Genomic DNA, 21,644 nt, shown 5'->3' on the forward strand with positions numbered 1-21,644 from the left:
CTATTTCTTGATCCGTTTAAACTTGATGATATACAAACAAATATCATTCCGGACTATATGCTTAAAGGGAAATTTAATATGATTTTTATAGAGCTTTTACTTTTAGCATATTCATTATGGTTTGCTTGCAGGATCTGTCGTCCCTTTTTGGTTGAATTTTTCCTGATGATATACAAACAAATATCATTTCTGCCTATATGCTTAATGGGATATTTAATTTGATTTTTTATAGAGCTTTTACTTTTAGAATGTGTATTATGGTTTGCTTGCAGGAACTGTCGCCCCTTTTTTGTTTACTTTTACCTAGTGAAAAATGATGATTTTTTTTGGAGGGTTCTGAACCAACACACTTCTGCCCAATATGAATGACCAATCATTTAAAATTAGGGAGTAATATAACAAATGCAACGCAGATTTAGCAACTTTTTGTGCCACTTCACTGCTCTTGACTTAGTGGCAAGGAAATGTGCCACTTTTAGGTATATTTTGGTATACACATATCTATTTAATAAGCTATATTTACCTTGAATTCATGATTTCTAAGTTCCAATAGTTGTACTTTTGAATTATGTTTCATGTATTTTTTTATAGTAAATACTACTAATATTCCCTAGATTCCTGAAGCGACTAATATCTACCTCTTTACCTTAGGTATGTTGTAATTCTTTTTGGGCATGCAAAAGCTTGGCTAGACGTTAAATCTACCATCCTTTCCATTGTACATTTGGAATATGATTGTGGTGTGGATGGAATTTCAAGTACTGCTAACTTTTTCGGGTAGTATTGTAATGACTGCTAAATCAATGCTTCCAAGAAATTTGGCTGGATAGACACTTGTGGTTATTGTAAATATTATTTAATATACATATATATATACACGCACACACATGTATCTTTAGCTATGTATTCTTGTGCTTCATTAACTTAGATGCTAGGAAGTTGGCAATCATATTTCTGTTAATCCAATACCATAAAAGCCTTTTCTACAACACCAACTTTCATGTGCACCATGTCTGGTAAAGTCACTATAGATGATCATAATTCTGCTTTGGTTCTTCCACTTGGACTTATTTTTGGGTAATAAAATACAAGCACAAGCATCCATCATTGAGCTAAACAAACTCAAGCCATCAAAATTTCATAAAATAATACCAAAACGAGGAAAATTAGACAAGGATGGTGCCGAAGGACAAATACAAAATTGTGGTTTGATATTATCCAAGGAAATAAAGACGACAAATGGCACTTGCACTTGTAGTTGCACTTTTGTAAACTTTTTGGATGTAATCACGACACTTTCTTAGTGCTGATTTTAACATCAATAGTTCTTTACTATTTCAGGAGAAAAAAGTCATGCAAATTTATTAGGAGAAAACTCATGTTTCCATCTCTTGCAAGATTACACATTGAAAAGGTATAAAAAATTGCAGAGATTACAGAACCTTTTCAGAGTAGTGAAAATTTTTTGGGACAACCTGAAGAAAGTAGAGCAGTTTGTTTGGGATAGATGAGTTGTCTTTCTTTCTCATTTTTTAACGTTCATTTCTTGCACTAATGACTGCAATTTGTCAAGATTTCCTATTTTAACATAAAGTTTCTACATAATATTGCAGGTCAGTACAGTAGCACTCTCTAGATTTTTCATCTTTTACATTGTACCTTGTGATTTTTCATCTTGTTTAGACCTTGTTTGAAATCTCAAAATAGTGAGTCAGCACGATGTTGCCAATTGCATCGACAGATAAAATGTTTCTCAGCTTAATACAATTTTCAGTAAACCGAGCGATGTTGGTGCATTGCATCTGTTATCGCGTTAGTACCCTCGATACGCCGCATCGGCTGCAGCGTTACTGGGCATATTTTTTGTCTTTTAAAACCCGCGTCCTTAAGGTTAATTAGGTATTTTTCCTCCCACCTTCATCCCTCATAACACGAAATTTATCCCTCTTTTGGCTAATGATAATCATTATTTCACAATTTCTCAAGAACGAGAGAACCTTAGGTGATTTATTTCAAATCAAGAACTCAAGATTTCTCTATTAACTTTCCAGAATTTTTCAACAAAGGTATGTAAAGTATTCATCCAAGGGTCCCTTCTATCCTTGGAGCTAAAAATATGAGTTTTGAGTTCCAAGTTGTGGGTTTGATTGTACATATGTAAATATTGTATTATGATTTCCAAGATTGAGTCTTTATTGAATTTCCATGACTTTATGATAGTATGTTGAGTGAAATCCTTAAATTTGAAGTGCTTGATATATCCATGATGTATTAGTTGTTGATTCATGCCCCAGAAAAGGTTATGCCTTCCATGTGTTTGTTAAAATGCCTAAGTGAATAAGAACTGTGTATTATGACCCATTTGTGATTCAAAATGATTTCCACTCTAAAGCTATGTCTTGTAATGATTAGAAGAAATGTTCATGAGATCGAAATTGTGAATTTATGATATATTGCATGATTTCCTATCCATGTACAAGTTTATGACCTTTAAGTACTTGTGAAATCCCTCAATGATTGTATTGTGAATTGTGACTATGGTCACATGTTCAAGAATGGTCATGTCTTATTATTTTTATGCTATTAAGTCCAAGGGGTATTTAATACTCGGAAATTTAGCTGTGTGCCTAGAGCCAGTATTAGTTTTCAAGATACTCTCAGTTAATCCATGATCAGTAGAATTCAGTCAGCTAGAAAACTCAAGAAAACTCAAAAAATCTCAATAACGGTCCAATCCCATTCAATGTTCAGTTAAATCCTTAGTAAACTTAGTTAGTTATCAATATCCAGTAGTATTCCATCAGTCAATAGAACTCAACGAACTCAGTCCAGCTCAGCTCAATATAATCAGTTCAGTGTCTATTCAGATGTGAGTAGGATTCAACACCGAGTGAACCCAAGGATGGGAACTTACCTGCTAGCAAAGGGTGTGATTCTTAGAAGCAATCCTTACATTTCAAAACTATGTAGCCAGCATATGTTGAGACATCTAACCTGCTAGATGGGGGTTGTTGAAGTGGCTTAACCTGTTAGATAAGGTTTCTATTATTCTAGTCAGAGTACCTGACAGATGAGGGTCACTCTTAGCTTATCCTTACCAATGGCACGGTATTGAAACCTTTCCAATTGGGGTTACAGATTGGACCCCAAATCAGGCATATCGGTTAGATGACTACTTCCCATAGTCTCAGTCTCAGTCTTTAGTAAAGAACTCAGCTAGTTCTACAAATTTTTAGGACCATTATATACAGTCACTCAGCTCAGTATGGAACTCAGCTAGTTCCATCAGAATTGGGACTGTCAGGCATAGTCACTCAGAAATCAGTACATCAGTTATCAGTAATCCATATTATCAGTAACTCAAAATCCATAATCCATATGATTTCAGTTACAGTTATGTATTTATGCATGTATTCTCACGCAGTCATGTTCATGTTATTCAGTTAGTTATAGTTCATGTATATGAACCCTTGCATTAAGCCCTACCTCACTTTGGATACCAGTACGTTCTTACGTACTGATGCATATTTCTCTCTTGTGATATAGTATTTTATACCATAGATTCAGATGCTCAGGTTCCCGATCGCACTTAGCAGTTCAGGTTTCAGTAGTCAGAGATAGTGGTGAGTCCTCATAGTTCAAGGAAATAATTATTTCATCATTTCAGTACTTCAGTATTTAGTTTATTTTAGTAGTTAGAGTTAGTTGGGGACATGTCCCATCAACTTCTTATTCAGACAGTTTATAGGCTTTTTTCAGACTATAGCATGTTTCAGTATTATTTTACAATTATTGCAGCAGGTATTAGTCATGGGTTAGCTTATGGTCCTTTGGGATTATGAGCACTGTGTAGCATCTGGGGTATAAGATTTAGGGCGTAACAAACTTGGTATCAGAGCCTAAGGTTCGTCCTAGGAAGTCTGAAAAGCCGCATATAGTAGAGTCTTGTGCATGGGTGTGTTGCGCGCCACATTTATGTATAGGAGGCTATGAGATGTTTTAGGAATAGTTTCCCTTCTTTCAGTATCTTTGTCGTGCGAGTGAGCATGAGATCAAATTTAAATCTCAGTATTATCTTTTTCTCCCTTTCATTTATAGAACATGCTTCCCAAAAGGACTAACAAAAGGAGAAACAAGAATCAGTTAGTACCTCAGCCCATTCAGGTAGATCCCCTAGGCGAACACGTTTCTTATGCAGAGTTCAGAGCTGTATTCGCTACTCTTGCTAATTCAGTTGCTGCTCAAAATGAACATCTAACTGTCGTTCTGGCCAACCCAGTGGCCAATTCTATTGCAGCTAGGATTTGGGACTTTACCCAAGTAAATCCTCCTTCTTTCACCAGGTCTAAGACAGATGAGGACCCTCAGGAATTCCTTGATCAAGTGAAGAAGGTTATAGATATCATGGGATTAACTGATAGTGAGAGTACTAAGCTAGCTGCATAACAGTTGAAGGATATGACTCATATATGGTTCAAGCAATAGAAACTAAAGAGGGCTGCAGATGCAGAGTCTGTTGAGTGGGAGGAGTTTGCCAATACCTTCTTAGATAGATTCTTTCCCCTAGAGCTAAGAGAAGCTTAGGTGTTAGAGTTTATCAACCTCAGGTAGGGCAATATGATAGTGAAAGAGTATTCTCTTAAATTTACTCAATTAGCTAGATATGCTCCTTATGTAGTGGTAGATAACAAAGCTAAGATGAGTAAGTTTGTTTCCGAAGTAAATGATAGTGTGGTCAAGGAGTGTAGGAACGAGATGTTGATTAGTGAGATAGACATAGACTGGCTTATGGTCCATGCTCAATAGATAGAGGACCAAAAGTTTAAGAAGAGGGAAAAGAAGAATAAGAGAGTAAGGATAGGTAGTTTCAACATTGCTCAGCCTAAGTCAGAGGGTGGTAATCATTCTTAGTTTTTCCCAAAGTCTTTAGTTCCAGCTCCTTCCCCATCCAGTGCTCCAGTTCCTAAGTTTAGAAATGGTAACAAAGATAGCGCGCCAGGCTCTAAGTCTCAGGGTAGTGTCAACAGTGCTAGAACCTATTCTCTTTGTCAGACTTGTGGCAAGTACCATCAGGGTATTTGCAGAACTGACAGTGATTTTTGTTTTGGATGTGGAAAGCCAGGCCATAGAGTCAGAGATTGCCCTCAGTCAGGTCTTCAGGGTCAGCATAACTATTTCTCAGCACAGTTTGGTCGCCCGAATCAACAAGGTGCCACCTCCAGTGCCACCAGTGGGCAACACCCAAACAGACTCTATACTCATCAGTCCTGACAAGATTAAGAAAATTCTTTTAATGTGGTCACTGGTACGTTGCAGATCTTTCATTTGCATGTTTACGGTTTGTTAGATCCAGGAGCTTTCTTGTCTTTCATTACTCCTTATATAGCAGTTGATTTCGGAGTCAGTCCCAAAATTCTAGTAGAGATCTTTTTAGTATCTACCCCAGTGGGTAAATCTATCATAGCCGATGGGTATACAGAAACTATCTGGTTATGGTATCTCAGAAGGTCACTTCAACAGACTTAGTCTAGTTAAAGATGACTGATTTTGATGTCATTCTTAGCATGGATTGGTTTCATTCCTACTATGCCACAGTCGACTACAAAAATAGAATTGTCCAGTTTCAATTTCTAAATGAACCCATCCTAGAGTGAAAGGGTAGTACTTCAGCATTCAAGGGTCAGCTTATTTCCTACCTAAGGGCAAGAAAAATGATATCTAAGGGATGTGTCTACCATCTTATACGAGTTAAGGACTATAGATCTGAAACTCCCAATCTTGAATCAGTTCTAGTAGTGAATAAATACCCAGATGTCTTTCGCAAAGATCTTCCAGGAATTTCTCCTGAAAGGGAAATAGACTTCGACATTGATCTTCTTTCGGATACTCAACCCATATCTATTCTTCCATACAGAATGACACCAACAGAACTCAAGGATCTAAAAGAATAGTTGAAGGATCTCCTAGATAAGGGATTCCTTAGACCCAGTGTGTCCTCGTGGGGTGCACTGGTTCTATTCATGCATAAGAAAAATGGTTCTCTCAGAGTATGCATAGACTATCTCCAACACAATAAAGTCACAATTAAAAATAGGTATTTGCTTCCCGAAATTAATGACCTATTTGACCAACTTTAAGGTGCCAGTTACCTTTCTAAGATAGACTTCAAATCAGGCTATCATCAGCTCAGGGTTAGAGAATATGACATTCTGAAGATAGCTTTCAGAACTCGGTATGGTCATTTTGAGTTCTTAGTCATATCCTTTGTTCTTACCAATGCCCCAGCAGCCTTCATGGATTTTACGAACCATGTTTTTAAGTAGTACTTGGACATGTTTATCATAGTCTTCATAGATGATGTCCTTGTCTATTCCCGCAACGAGCATGATCATACAGACCATCTCATAATAGTATTACTGACCCTCAAAAATCATTAGTTATTCACCAAATTTAGTAAGAGCGAATTTTGACTAAGGTCAGTAGTATTTCTTGGTCATATAGTTTCCGGCGATGGCATTATAGTTGATCCTCAAAAGACCAAAGCAGTGAGAAAATAGTCAAACCTATTTATCCGACAGATATCAGGAGTTTCTTGGGTTTGACTGGCTATTATAGATGATTTGTTGAGGGATTTTCTTCTATTGAATCCCCTATTTCTAGATTGACTCAGAAGAAATTCAAGTTTCAATGGTCAAATTTATGTGAGAAGAGTTTTTAGGATTTGAAGACTCGACTCACCTCAGCCCCCATTCTAACTCTTCCAGATAGTTCAGATGGGTTTGTTGTGTACTGTGATACATTTAGAGTAGATTTAGGTTGTGTCCTCACGCAGCATGGTAATGTCATAGTCTACACCTCCAGATAGCTTAAGCCCCATGAGAAAAACTACCCGACTCATGATCTTGAGTTAGCAGCTGTAGTGTTTTCCTTGAAGATTTGGAGGCATTACTTTTATGGGGTGTATGTGGATGTGTTCACAAATCACAAAAGCCTTCAGTACGTATTCTCTCAGAAAGACTTAAACCTCCATCAGATAAGATAGGTTAGAGCTCTTAAAAGATTATGATATAAGTTTCCTTTATCATCCGGGCAAGGCCAATGTAGTGGTCGACGCTCTTAATAGACTGTCTATGGGTAGTGTTGCTCATGTTAAGGACAGTAAGAAGAAGCTAACTCAGGAAGTCCATCAGCTTACCCGACTAGGTGTCCACTAAGTTGATTTAGCAGAGGGTAGTATATGGGTACAGAGTAGTTTAGAATCATCTCTAGTTTCTGAGGTGAAGGAAAAACAGGATAGAGATTCCAGTCTAGTCAAGTTAAAAGAGTTAGTCAGAGAGAAGAAGATGGATGTTTTCTCCCAAGAAAGAGATAGTGTGTTACATTATCAGGGTCGTCTGTGTGTTCCAGGTGTAGATGAATTGAGGGAACGAATTTTTGCAGAAACGCATGGTGCGCATTACTCTATTCATCCAGGGGTCACTAAGATGTACCGCAACTTACGGGAGATTTATTGGTGGAGTAAGATGAAGAGAGACATTGTAGAGTTTGTGGCAAAGTGCATAACATATTAGCAGGTTAAGATCGAGCATCAGAAACCTAGTGGGTCCATGTAGGAGTTTAGTAGTCCTACTTAGAAGTGGGAAAAAGTGAACATGGACTTCGTGAAAGGTTTGCCTCATACTAGTTGTTAGCATGATTCAGTTTGGGTCATTGTAGATAGAATGACCAAATCAACTCATTTCCTTCCAGTCAATACCTCTTATTTAGCCAAGGATTACGCCAAGCTCTATATCAGAGAGTTGGTCAGATTACACGATGTTTCATTGTCCATTATCTCAGATAGAGGCACCCAATTCACCTCTCAGTTCTGGAAACCATTCCAAAAGGGTCTTGGTACCCGAGTTCATCTCAGTACAACCTTTCATCCTCAGACAGACGGTCAAGTAGAAAGGACCATTCAGACCTTGAAAGATATGCTAAAGGTGTGTGCAATTGATTTCAAGGGTATTTGGGATGACCACTTGCCTTTGATCGAGTTTACATACAACAACAACTATCATTCCAGTATTCAGATGGCTCTGTTTGAAGCTCTCTACAGTAGGAGATACAGATCTCTAATTGGTTGATTCAAAGTCTGTGAGTCTATAATTGTAGGGTCAGACTTAGTATTTGATGCCTTAGAGAAAGTTCAGTTGATCAGAGAAAGGCTCAAAATAGCTCAGAGCCGACATAAATCGTACGCAAATATGAGTAGAAAGGATCTCGAGTTCGAGATTGGTGACCATGTGTACTTGAAAATCTCTCCCATAAAGGGAGTGAAGAGGTTCGGCAAGAAGGGAAAGCTCAGTCCCCGATATGTCGGTCCCTTTAATATTCTCAGTCACTTCAGCAAGGTAGCTTATGAGCTAGAATTGCCTTCAGATCTAGCTTTAGTCCATCCAGTATTTCATGTCTCCTTGCTAAAGAAGTGCATAGGTGACCCAATAGTTGTAGTCCCTATAGAGGGTATAGATGTTTAGAGCAGTCTCTCTTATGAGGAAATTCTAGTTGAAATCCTTGACTATCAGACTCGCAAACTGAGGAACAGAAAAGTCCCTTTAGTCAAAGTTCTTTGGAGGAATCAGTCCGTTGAGGGAGATAATTGGGAAGCAGAAGTAGATATGCTGACCAAGTACCCTTACCCCTTTTCCACAAACTCAGATTCAGCCCAAGGTAATAGCTTTCCTTAAGCTTATTCAGTTTCATGTTCGGATTTTAGTTACAAACTTGGTATCAAATAGCATTTTATGTTCGTTCATATGTTCATAGGTCAGATCAGTCATGTATTTATGCATCAAATATGCATTCTCATCATGAGAAAAACTCAGCTTATCAGTAATCCCAGTCATGAGTCAGTTATTCATGCATCAGATATGCATGTTTAGTATAAAAATTCAGTATATCAGTAGCTTCAACCAGATATGCATGTCCAGTATTGACTCTCAGTCTTTAGTTGTTCCCTCTAATTCAGTCTTATTCAAGGATGAATTTTCCCAAGGGATAGATATTGTAAGACCCCGTAGAACCTTAAGCTTAATTTAGTCCATTAATGCCTGTCAAGGGGTCCCAGACTTGGAATACTTTGGCTAAGTATCCAGACTTAGTTTTATTTTAGCCTTCGAAGGTTGGAAATCTTATTTTCGTGACCTTCACATTATTTAAAGGTCGATATTTAAGTTAACTCATGATTAGGAATGTCTAGGGGTTCCCGAATGAGTTTCAGATTTTTTGGACCTCATTTAAACCTTGTTTGAAATCCTAAAACAGTGAGTCAGCGTGATGTTGGCGCGTTGCGTTACCAATCACATCGACAGATAAAATGTTTCTCAACTTAAGGTAATTTCTAGTGAATTGATGCGATGTTGGTGCATCACATCGGTTATCGTGTTAGTACCCTCGATGCGCCACATCGGCTGTAGTGTCGCTGGGCACGTTTTTCTATTTTTAAAAAACCACATCCTTAAGGGTAATTAGGTCTTTTTTCCCCAACCTTCAGCCCTCATAACACAAAATTTAGCCCTTTTTTGGCTAATGATACTCATTATTTCACAACTGCTCAAGAATGAGAGAACCCTAGGTGATTTATTTCAAATCAAGAACTCAAGATTTCTCCATTAACTTTCCAGAATTTTTCAACAAAGGTATGTAAAGTATTCATCCAAGGGTACCTTCTATCCTTGGAGCTCAACAAAACCCTTTTCAAAATATGAGTTTTGAGTTCCATATTATGGGTTTGATTGTACATATGTAAATATTGTGTTATGATTTCCAAGATTGAGTCTTTATTGAATTTCCATGACTTTATGATAGTATATGGATTGAAATCCTTAAATTTGATGTGCTTGATATATCCATGATGTATTAGTTGTTGATTCATGCCCTAAAAAAGTTTATGCCTTCCATGTGTTTGTTAAAATGCCTAAGTGAATAAGAACTGTGTATTATGACCCATTTGTGATTCAAAATGACTTCCACGGTAAAGCTATGTCTTGTAATGATTTGAGGAAATGTTCATGAGATTGAAATTGTGAATTTATGGTATATTGCATGCTTTCCTATCCATGTACAGGTTTATCACCTTCAAGTGCTAGTGAAATCCCTCAATGATTGTATTGTGAATTGATGACTATGGCCACGTGTTCAAGAATGGCCATGTCTTATTATTTTCATGCTATTGAGTCATAGGGGAATTTAATACCTGATAATTTAGCTGTGTGCCTAAAGCTAGTGTAAGTTTTCAAGATACTCTTAGTCAATCCATGATCAGTGGAATTCAGTTAGTTACAGAACTTAGGAAAACTCAAAAATCTCAGTGTCAGTCTAATTCCATTCAGTATTCAGTTAAATCCTCAGTAAACTCAGTTAGTTATCAGAATTTAGTAGTATTCCATCAGTCAATGGAACTCAGCAAAATCAGTCCAGCTCAGCTAGTATAATCAGTTCAGTGTCTATTCAAATAGGAGTAGGATTCAGCACCGAGTGAACCCAAGGATGGGAACTCACCTACTAGCAAAGGGTGTGATTCTTAGAAGCAATCCTTGCATTCCAGAACTACATAGCCAGTGTAGGTTGAGACATCTAACTTGCTAGATGAGGATTTATGAGGTGGCTTAACCTGTTAAATGAGGGTCCCACCATTCTCATCAGAGTACCTGATAGATGAGGGTCACTCACAGCTTGTCCTTACTAGTGGCGGATATTGACACCCTTCTAATTGGGGTTACAGATTGGACCCCAACTCAACTACATTATTTTATTTAGGGTATGTCGGTTAGATGACTACCTCCCACAGTTACAGTCTCAGTTTTCAATAAAGAACTCAGCTAGTTCTATAGATTTTTAGGACTGTCAGATATAGTCACTCAGCTCAGTACAGAACTCAGCTAGTTCTATCCAAATTGAGACTGTCAGGCATAGTCACTCAGAAATTAGTATATCAGTTATCAGTATATTAGTTATCAGTAATCCATGTTATCAGTAACTCAAAATCCATAATCCATATGATTTCAGTTACAGTTATGTATTCATGCATTTATCCTCACACAGTCATGTTCATGTTATTCAGTCAATCATAGTTCATGTATATGAACCTTTGCATTCAGCCTCACCTCACTTTGCATACTAGTATATTCTCACATATTGACACATACTTCTTTCTTGTGCTATGGTGTTTTATACCATAGGTTCGGACGCTCAGGTTCTCGATCGCACTTAGCAGTTCAGGTTTCAGAAGTCAGAGACAATGGTGAGTCCTCATAGTTCGAGGACATGACAATTTCATTATTTTAGTACTTCAATGTATAGTTTAATTCAGCAGTTAGAGTTAGTTGGGGACATGTCCCATCAACTTCTTATTCAGACAGTTTAGAGGCTTTTTTTCAGACTATAGCATGTTCAGATAGTTATTTCAGTTTTGGTATTATACCCTATTTCAAATTTATTACAGTATTGAAACTTATGGCAGTTTATCCCATTATTCTGCATATTTCAATATTATTTTACAGTTATTGCAGCAGGTACTAGTCATGGGTTAGCTTGTGGACCTTCGCGATTATGAGCACCGTTTAGCGTCTGGGGTACCAGACTCGGGGCATTACATACTAGCCCTGGTGTTGCATATTCAATTCTCCTAGGAGGCTGAACTACATACTCACAATTTAAAATTTCAATTGATATTGAGAGTAACTTCACTTGCAACATTAGTAAACAAAGTTCGTTGGCATCTTTAATTCGAGATTCAAAATTAATTGTTTGGGATGAAGTCTTAATGGACAAAATTAAAATGATACAACATTTGATACTCTTTTAAAATATCTAGCAGGTAAAAAATATCTATTTGGTGGAAAAGTAGTCGTCTTTGGAGGAGACTTTAGACAAACACTACCTGTTGTTCGCAATGGAAAGAGAGAAAACTTCGTGCGTTAGATCCTACTATACTCTGATATTTGGAATCAACTAGAAAAGTTACACTTATCAGAAAACATGCGAGCAAAAGAAAATCCTACTTTCTGCGAATATCTAATGTGAATTGAAAATGGACAAGAGACAACCAATAACAACAATAAAATTCAAATTCCCATTTTATCATCCCTTTCACAAATAGGATAGAATCCTCAAATTAATTATTCAAAGAACCTTATCCTAATATAAATACATTTTTCTTGAATCCATCGTCTATGACTTTATGAGTTATTTTAAATACAAAAAATGACTTTGTTAATGAAATTAATGACATACTTATACACCATCTTCCTGATGATGCTATCACGACCCAAAAAGTCCACTAGTGGCACCCACACTAATCTTCCTGTGGGAGAATCATCTAAATCGAACCATTACCCAATCACTTAGTCAATATTAAAATGATATTATCATAAAACCAACTTAATAGGAATAATTCGAAGCTAATCATTATCAATGGAAAATTCAACAAGCTACTCACTGAAATTCTTAAGACCCAAAAGTCATCGTATAAGAACTCCTAAAAAAGATTATGTCTAAAAAAGATATCCAATAATACGTAAATATAGAATGTTTCATTGCCTGGAAGATGGACAAGAACAAATAGAATAACCCATGACAGCCTGGAGAAGGAATGCTCACTCTTGGATCAAGATCTTCTATCAAGAAAGAGTGACTTTCATGTTTTCATGGTGATTTTACTTTAATTTGATGCAAGATTTTGTATTCCTCATGCTATGAATTTAAGTTTCCATACTTTATTCAAGTAAATTCCATGATAGATCCTAAATTTATGATTCTTATCAAGTATTCCCATGTTAAATTCATGATCCCCACATATTTGATATAATATCAATGCTTATGGTTTTGAACCATGATCCTGTACTGCAGTTGTAAGCTTGTTAATACATTCAGTGATTATTTAGTGCTGGTGGATTATGAACACCCGATGCCTACGTGTTTTACATAATTTTTAGAATTTTAAATATGATTCAGTTAAACGATGATTAATCCTATTTATTTAATTATTATGATCATAATGAGCACTATCAGTCATGACATCATGTTCAGTCAGACTCAGTCTAGTTTTAGTTCTAGTGTCAATTCAGTTGGGAGTAGGATTTAGCACCGAGCGAACCCAGGGATGGGAGCTCACCTGCCAGTAGAGGGTGTGACCTCTAGTAGCAGTCCCTAAGTTCAAAAACTACATAGCCAGCTTAGGTTAGAGATGACAACCTACTAGTTGAGGGTAACACATATCTCATTAAAGCATCTACCAGTTGAGGGTGACTAAGTAGTTCTTCGGGACATCAGTTTAGTGGATCCACATACCAAGTGTTAGTACCCATGGGACGATATTGACACCCTTCAAACTGGGGTTACAGGTTGGACCCCGATTAACTCAAATTAGGGCATGTCGGTTAGATTATACCTCCAACAGTCTCAATATAGTATTTCAGTCAGACTCATTTAGAGGCTTTTCAGACGTTTAGACAGTCAATTAGACAGTTAGTCTATTTTATTATGCTTATCAGATGTTTCAGACTTGTGAATTCATTTGTATTTTCCATATTCATACTTTATGGCTTTATCAGTTGTTTTCTTCACATGTCCATTTTCGTTATTTTATTTAGTGCTCTCAGCAGGTACCAGCTCACGAGTTAGCTTATGGTCACTTGTGACTGTAAGCTCGGTTGTCGGAACTAGGGGATAGACTTGGGTTGTGACAACTACTATTCTTTTTCTTCACAAACAAGACAGGAGCACCCCATTGAGAGGCACTGGGACAAATAAAACCCTTACTTAACAAATCCTGCAACTAAGCCTTTAGCTCCCTCAACTCAGTCAAACCCATCCTATAGGGAGGAATAGAAATAAGATGAGTACCTAGATCTAGATAAATATAGAAATCAGTGTCACGTCTAGTGGCATTCCAAGAAGATCTAGATAAATACAAAAATTAGTGTCACGTCTAGTGGAATTCCAAGAAAATTTATTGGAAGAACCTCTTGGAACTCACACTCCATAGGAACTGACTCAATAGATGGGACCTCTTTGAAAGTGTCCTAAAGATGTGGTAGGAAGGCCAAACAAACCCTCCCAATTAACCTCTTTGCACAAAGAAAGGAAATAAGTTTCATTGACACAGGACTATAATCACCCACCCACTTAAGTCTATCCATTCTCGACGTAGCCACAATCACTGTCTTAGCATCACAATCCAATATAGCATGATACAGAGACAACCAACTTATACCCAATATTATATCAAAATCTACCATGTCTAGAATTACTAAATCTGCCCTAGTTTGATACCTTATAAATATAATAGAGCAAGAATGCTAAACCCTATCAATAATAATAGAATCACCAATAGGGGTAGACACATGAATTGAAAAGTCAAGCAAATCACACACTATGTCCAATCCCATAGCAAAATTAACAGATACGTATGAAAAAGTAGGGCTAGGATCAAATAATACAGTGGCCATCTAGTTACAAATAAGAATAGTACCTGTAATAACAACGTCTGAGGCCTCTACCTCGGCCCTACTTGGAAAGGCATAGATATGAACCCTACCACTAGTCTAAACGTCACCCCTGCCAAGCTGAGAACCACCTCAAGGTGGTTGATTGCCTCCCCTACCTACCTGATGACTACCACGACCACCTTATGGACGACCTTTGCTATTACCACCACCCCTGGCTAGACTGACCATACTGCCTCACATTCAGATAAAACCACCTAATGTAACCCACTTTGCCGCACTCATAACATATATGAACCAAAGTAGGCTGCTGAGGTGACAAAGATGAGGTAGCCACCAAAGTCTGAATATGGATGGCTAGCATCTGACGAACCACCCATAGACGCATACATTGCTGACTGAATAGGGCGAGCAGGGTATCCATGTGAACTCTGACCCCTAGAATAAGAACCACTAAAACTACCTTCTCTACGACCCTTCTTTTTTTATGCCTTTACATAACCCTCTTGCCTTATGCCCTCCACCTTCTTGACAAAATCAACCATCTCCTAGAAAGACCTACCTAAAGATATCATCTGAAGAGCAAAACTCTAAAGAACTGTATTCAAACCCTTCCCAAAAAGATGGATCCTCTCCTTCCCAATTTTTAGTAAATGAGATGCATATCGAGACAATGAATGGAATTTGGCCTCATAGGCCGTAACTGATATATTATCCTGCTTAAGATTAGTAAATTTATCCTTTTTTCTATCTCTCAAAGTATGAGGCACGTACTTTTCTAGAAAAACTGAGTCCAAGTCAAGGGAGGCAACCTGCATCGGTACACCCTATATAAGCTCTCCACCACACATTAGCATCCCCCTGAAACTGAAAAGTAACTAGTTCTACACCATACCTCTCAAATATACCTATCTTATGAAACCTATCATGACAGTTAATAATAAACTCATAGGCATACTCAGACTTAGTAACATGAAAAACAAGAGGCTTCTTCTTGATAAACTTACAAAATAACTCATTCTCATCTCTGGTCATCATCAGACCAACTATATGGCTTAGAAAAATATGTGATCCTGACACTTCTTCCATCTGAGGAGCTACAACAGCAACATGCTGTATCCTCGGATGCTGGACTGTGAGTATTACAGGTGCTGCGAGCATAGTCCCTGTTCCTGCCAAGCCACTAAGAAAACTTAGAACCTACTGAATCATAATAGAGGACATCTGAATCAGAGCTGCACCTCCCTAAACTAGTACAACCCCATCATAAACCAACACTCATTCATTTTGTACTGGCATATCTCTATCCTCTACAACCTTAGGAAAATCCTCATATGGGGGAGGAGAACTGGCCTCTCCCTAGTAGGTCACACAACCTAAGCACTACCCATAGCAGGCGCTGCTCTTCTTTCTTTACCTCGTCCTTCTCTTACCTGGCCTCTACCCCAAACTACAGCCTCTGCAGCTGATTCTGGCACCTCAACTCTTATTCTACTTTTTTATGCTTTTACAATCTGTGAGAATAAGAGTGAAAGAAGTTAGATACCAATTGAACTCGTCAGATACCAATTGAAATCAAATAGTAGCATGTAAGAAAGAAGAATTTAAATTTTTCTAGTATCCTATAGGCTCTTGAAGAAAAGTACAGATGTCTTTGTACTGTTCTGCAAGACTCTACTAGACATGTTCTTGTACGACAAGATTGATGAACCTAGGGCTTTTATACCAACTTTGTCACGACCCAAAAGGGCCATGAGTGGCACCCACACTAATCTTTCTATGGGAGAACCATCTAAACCGAACCATTACCCAATCATTAAGTCAATATTAAAATAATATTGTCATAAACCAACTTAATAACAATAATCTGGAGCTAATCATTATCAATAAGTAAATAAATAAGCTACTCACTGAAATCCCCAATACTCGAAAGTCATCATACTAGAACTCCTAAAAAGATCATGTCTAAAAGAGATATCCAAAAATAAGTAAATAAAAAGTGTTTCATTGCCTAAAACAAGGACAAGCCCAAATAGGATGACCTATGGCAAACTGGAGAAGGAATGTTCACCTTGAATCAAGATATGCTATCAAACTCTAGAGGTGAGGTCGTGTCTGAGCCTTTAAAACACTTTTTGCACTCAACAAAAGAAGAGTACAAGGTAGTATTAGTACAAACCACTATGTACTGGTAGGTATCATAGGCCAACTCAATTTAATAGCATGTACACAACATAAATAAAATAATAAGTAGACAGGAATTGTCACATAACAAATATTCAATGAATCAACAATACAACAATAACAGGTCAAACAGTGCTTACAAACAAGCCACATAACCATCAAGAGTATCAACCATACTATAAACATCCACAGAATCAGCAAGAATATCATAAATAAAAACAACATCCTTCTAAACCTCGTAATTAGAATACCATTAGCTCATTATCTACTTAATAATCCATACAACCTCTCCAATTAAAAATTAATGTGTACATACATGATATGAAACTTATTTTTGTCCGACTAGTCATGACATGCAGGGAATAATCTATGTTCATGTACCGTATCGGTGTAGTAGTCGATCCTCAATAACCATTAATATCAATACCATATTCGTACCAGTGTGGTACCCAATTATCCATAAATAAGTAACATCAATTGTACATATCCAGACCGGTGTGGTACCCGATCCTCCATAAACAAGTAATATCAATATACATATCAGTACCGACGTGGTACCCGATTCTCCATAAATAAGTAATATCAATATATATATCCATATCGACGTGGTACCCGATCCTTCATAACGATATTAGGTATGTTTATAAAATTCATACTATATCTCAGGATACAATACGATTTACTAAGTTTACAAATATACTTAAAGTCATAAGACAATTCCATCGAGTAAATTTTCAATAACTATCTATACACGTCTCAACAATCCAAATATCATCAAATCTAAGCATGTACGAATACCAATCAACAAGCATCTAATTTAGGAGCATTCACACAATTAAATTGAGTCTAAACTCCAATTAAACCTTCAACTACCTCACCCGAAGAATCCAAATATCGCTAGTCCACAAGTGCCTTACCCTTTCTCAAAATTTTGGAACATTCAAAATCTGTTCAAATATATAATCCCCATAAGAATATGAATCTAATAACATCCATTTTATAAAATCTTACTCTAAGAATCTGATGCCTAAAACCTAAATGTCATATTACAATTAATAATTACATGATAATTTTTCAAAACCTAAAACTAAAGAGGAAAAAGTGACATTGCTAAATTATCCATCAGGTTTATGCGAGACTACTACAATAACAATTAAGTACCATAGCAGCCATCTATTCACTACTAAAATCATGATTTTTCTCCCTATTAAACTCATTGCACACGTGCACTAACCACTTAAAATAGACATATAAAATTAGAAATAGAATATGGAAAAAACTAAAATAGAACCTGAAAGAAATTCATTTAAATGTCTAATCATTACTGCCATACTTGATTTCTGAACCCACCCCACTATTTCTTACCCTTGTAAAGTATAATACACCACCGCAAACGTAGAATAGCAATAATTCTTTAATTGGCTTGAAGTTATCGTGACCATTTCTGCAACGACAACAACAAACTACTATTCTTTGTGTTCTCCCTTTTTGACCTAATATCTGATGTTGTGATTATTATTGATAAATTCTATCTATTTAAATATATTTTATTATTTTAACTGACCTTATAAGTTGATAAATGGTGGGTTTTGATCCATGAAATTAATAATTACACTAATCATCTAAAAACATTCCAAGTTCTTAGTATATCCTCAATTTATTCTAAGCCCCATAGAAATAAATCAAATTTGTAAATTGTCTAAAAAGTACACTTTGGGCCCATTGGAAATACTACGACACTAATCCGAGGTCATATCAATCAAAGGTTGACTATTATCGGATTTAACTTTGCCAAACTCAATAACCTCGTTAATGACTTAAATTTCTTTCAAATACCTCAAGAATTGGTACTACTCATCCCATGAGTCATAATTCACATATACGAACTATGGAGAGCGCTAAAATTGGAAAGATGAAAAAATTCACAAATGACTGTAAGGGTCGTTACATCAAATACCAATTAAACAATCGTTCGTCCCCGAATGGGCAAACAAAAGATAAGATGAGGAAACAAGAAATTACCTGAATCAACAAAAAGATGTGGATACTTGCTACGTATGTCTTCTTTGATCTCCCAAGTGACCTTCCCAATTGGATGACTCTTCCAATGGACCTTCACAGGCGCAATCTCCTTAGTCCTCAAATTTTGGACATCTCTATCAAGAATAGCAACATGTTCCTCTTTATAAGAGAGGTTTTCATCTAATAAAACTGAATCCCAATGAATTATGTAGTTACCATCACCATGAAACTTCTTCAGCATAGATACATGAAACATAGGGTGAACTCCCGATAAAATTGGAGACAATGCCAATCTATAGGCCACCGGCCCCACACGCTGAAGAATATCAAACGGTCTAATATATCTAGGACTGAGCTTACCTAGCTTCCCAAAATGCATGACACCCTTCGTGGGTGAAACCTTGAGCAACACTTGCTCATCCCCCATAAAGTGCATATCCCTAACTTTCTGATTTGCATACTTATTTTGCCTACTTTGAGCCGCTATAAGTTTTTCTTGAATGAATCTAAATTTCTCCAATGAGTCTCTCAATGGATCAGTGCCTCACGATTTCACCTTAAAAGCATCAAACCACCCAATAGGAGATCTTCACTTCCTCCCATACAATGCCTCAAACGTTATATCAATACTCGAATGATTACTTTTATTATATGGAAAGTCAGCCAAAGGTAGGAACTGATCCCAATAACCTCCAAAATCCATCACACACGTACGAAACATATCCTCTAATACTAGAATCGTCCGCTCGGACTACCCATCAATCTGAGGGTGAAAATCTGTACTAAGGTTCAACCTTATACCTAAATTATCATGTGAATTCTTCCAAAAGATAGAGGTAAATTGGGTTCCCTATCCAAGATAATAGAAATTAAGACCCCATCCAAATGAACAATCTCCTTAAGATAAATTTTGGCTAACTTTTCTACATTATAAGTCACCTGAACTAGAGTAAAATGTGCAGACTTAGTCAACCTATCCACAATAACCCATATAGAATCATACTTCCCCAGAGTCTTGGGAAACCAACAACAAAATCCATAACTATCTTCTTCTATTTCCATTCAGGAATAGTAAGCCTGTCAAATGGGCCGGGTTGACCCGACCCATCCTGATAAGCCTGACCCATTAAGCTAACCCGACCTGGTGAGCCCTCGAGCTACAAGGTTGGAGGTCTCAGGATGGGCCAATTTTTTTGGACCTAATTGACCCAGCTCAGAATAAACCTGAACCAGGCCCACCGATTGCCCGGCTCGACCCAACCCAGTTTAATTTTTTTCAATATCCAAAAATTAACTGTTGGGCTATTGGACCATTGGGCCCAACGACTTTATAGTCATTTGAAGGCTCTAACGACCATATGTCCCATATTATTAATTTTTTTTAAATATAAATATTTTTCTATAAATCCATTACACTTTCAAATCATTTTCCAGTCAATTCTCATTCTCTCTCAAATATTCTAACTATCTCCTAAAGTTCTCAATTTTATTTTTTAATTTTGCGATTACAAATACAAGTGGAAGTTTTCTAAAGTCGCAACTTCAGATACTTCCAAAATTTGGTATTGTCATTCCATCTCTTACTTTTAATTTTTAATTAGTTATTAATTGTTGAATATTTTTTTTTTGTATTTTGAATATTTTTTACTTTGATTTATTCTATGGGTAAATTAAGAAACATTGGTAAAAGTGTCAAAATTGTTTGTCCCAAAAGTGGTAGTAGTAGTAAAAGATGAATTGGTGGTGGTTTCGATAGAGGTAGTTCGAGTAGTATATACACCCGTGTGCCTCAGATACCGCTTAGTCAACCTTTTGAGGAAGAAGTAGGTGTAGGTGCTCATGATATGGATTATGCAGAAGCTCAGAAAAATTATGGTATAGAAGAAAAAAATGAAGTAGATGCGGTTAATTTAGATGAAGATAATGAAAATATTAGTGATACACCCACAGTAGGAAATGTTAATGTTAGATCTGAATCGATTAATCTTTCTCCCCATCCTCCCATTATCCATAATACTCGTAGAAAAACTAGTATTGTATGAGAATATTTTACACCTATAGAAGGACAAATTATGGTGTAATGCAATATTTGTCAACAAGTATATGAGCATAAAAGATAAGGTAATCAAGGGGTTATAGGTTCGTTAATGAGACATTTAAGAGAGAATCACACTAGAGAGTTATGTATTGCAAAAGGTGGTGAGGCTGTTGGTGGACCAACACAAACTAGAATAAACCCAACAATCGTCCAGTTAATTAAGAATTATAATAAATTGAGGGATCGGGAAGAAATAGCAAAAATGGTAGCTGTGGGTTATTTGCCTTTCACTTTTCCTTCTTCGGATGCTTTTATTCATTATATTCAAGCAATTTATAATCCTATGTTTAATGGTATTCCTAGAAGTACTTGTTGGGTCGATATTTTTAGACTTCATTCACAATATATTTATTATTTATCTGCATTGTTAAAAAATATTCAATGTAGAATGACTCTAACTTCTGATCTTGGTTATGCTATTCATATTATTTAACCATTACTTATCACTGAATAGATAGTAATTTTGTTATGCAAAAATATATTTTAGCTTTTTTGTATGATGAAGATCGTAGACATACTGGAGAATTTATTTCTGAATCTATTAGTAAAGTTGTAGAATTATATGGTATTGAAATAAAAATTTTATGTATTGCTTTTGATGATGCTTCTAGCAACAAGACTGCTATTGAAAAGTTAAAAGATGAACTCTCTTCGCCGTTACCTGAAATATTTCATGTTAAGTGTGCTTATCATATATATAATTAAATTATAAAAGATGGTCTTAAATTTTTTAAGCTTTATATTGAAAAAATCTGGCTTGCTGTTGACTTTATTTAAGGAAATAATCGGAAAAGAAAGAGTGAGAGAATTTAAAGTTAAATGTGAACAAAATGGACTTAGACCGACATTTA

The sequence above is a fragment of the Capsicum annuum genome, chromosome 10 (assembly GCF_002878395.1).
Source record: "Capsicum annuum cultivar UCD-10X-F1 chromosome 10, UCD10Xv1.1, whole genome shotgun sequence".
In the NCBI taxonomy this organism is placed as follows: Eukaryota; Viridiplantae; Streptophyta; class Magnoliopsida; order Solanales; family Solanaceae; genus Capsicum; species Capsicum annuum.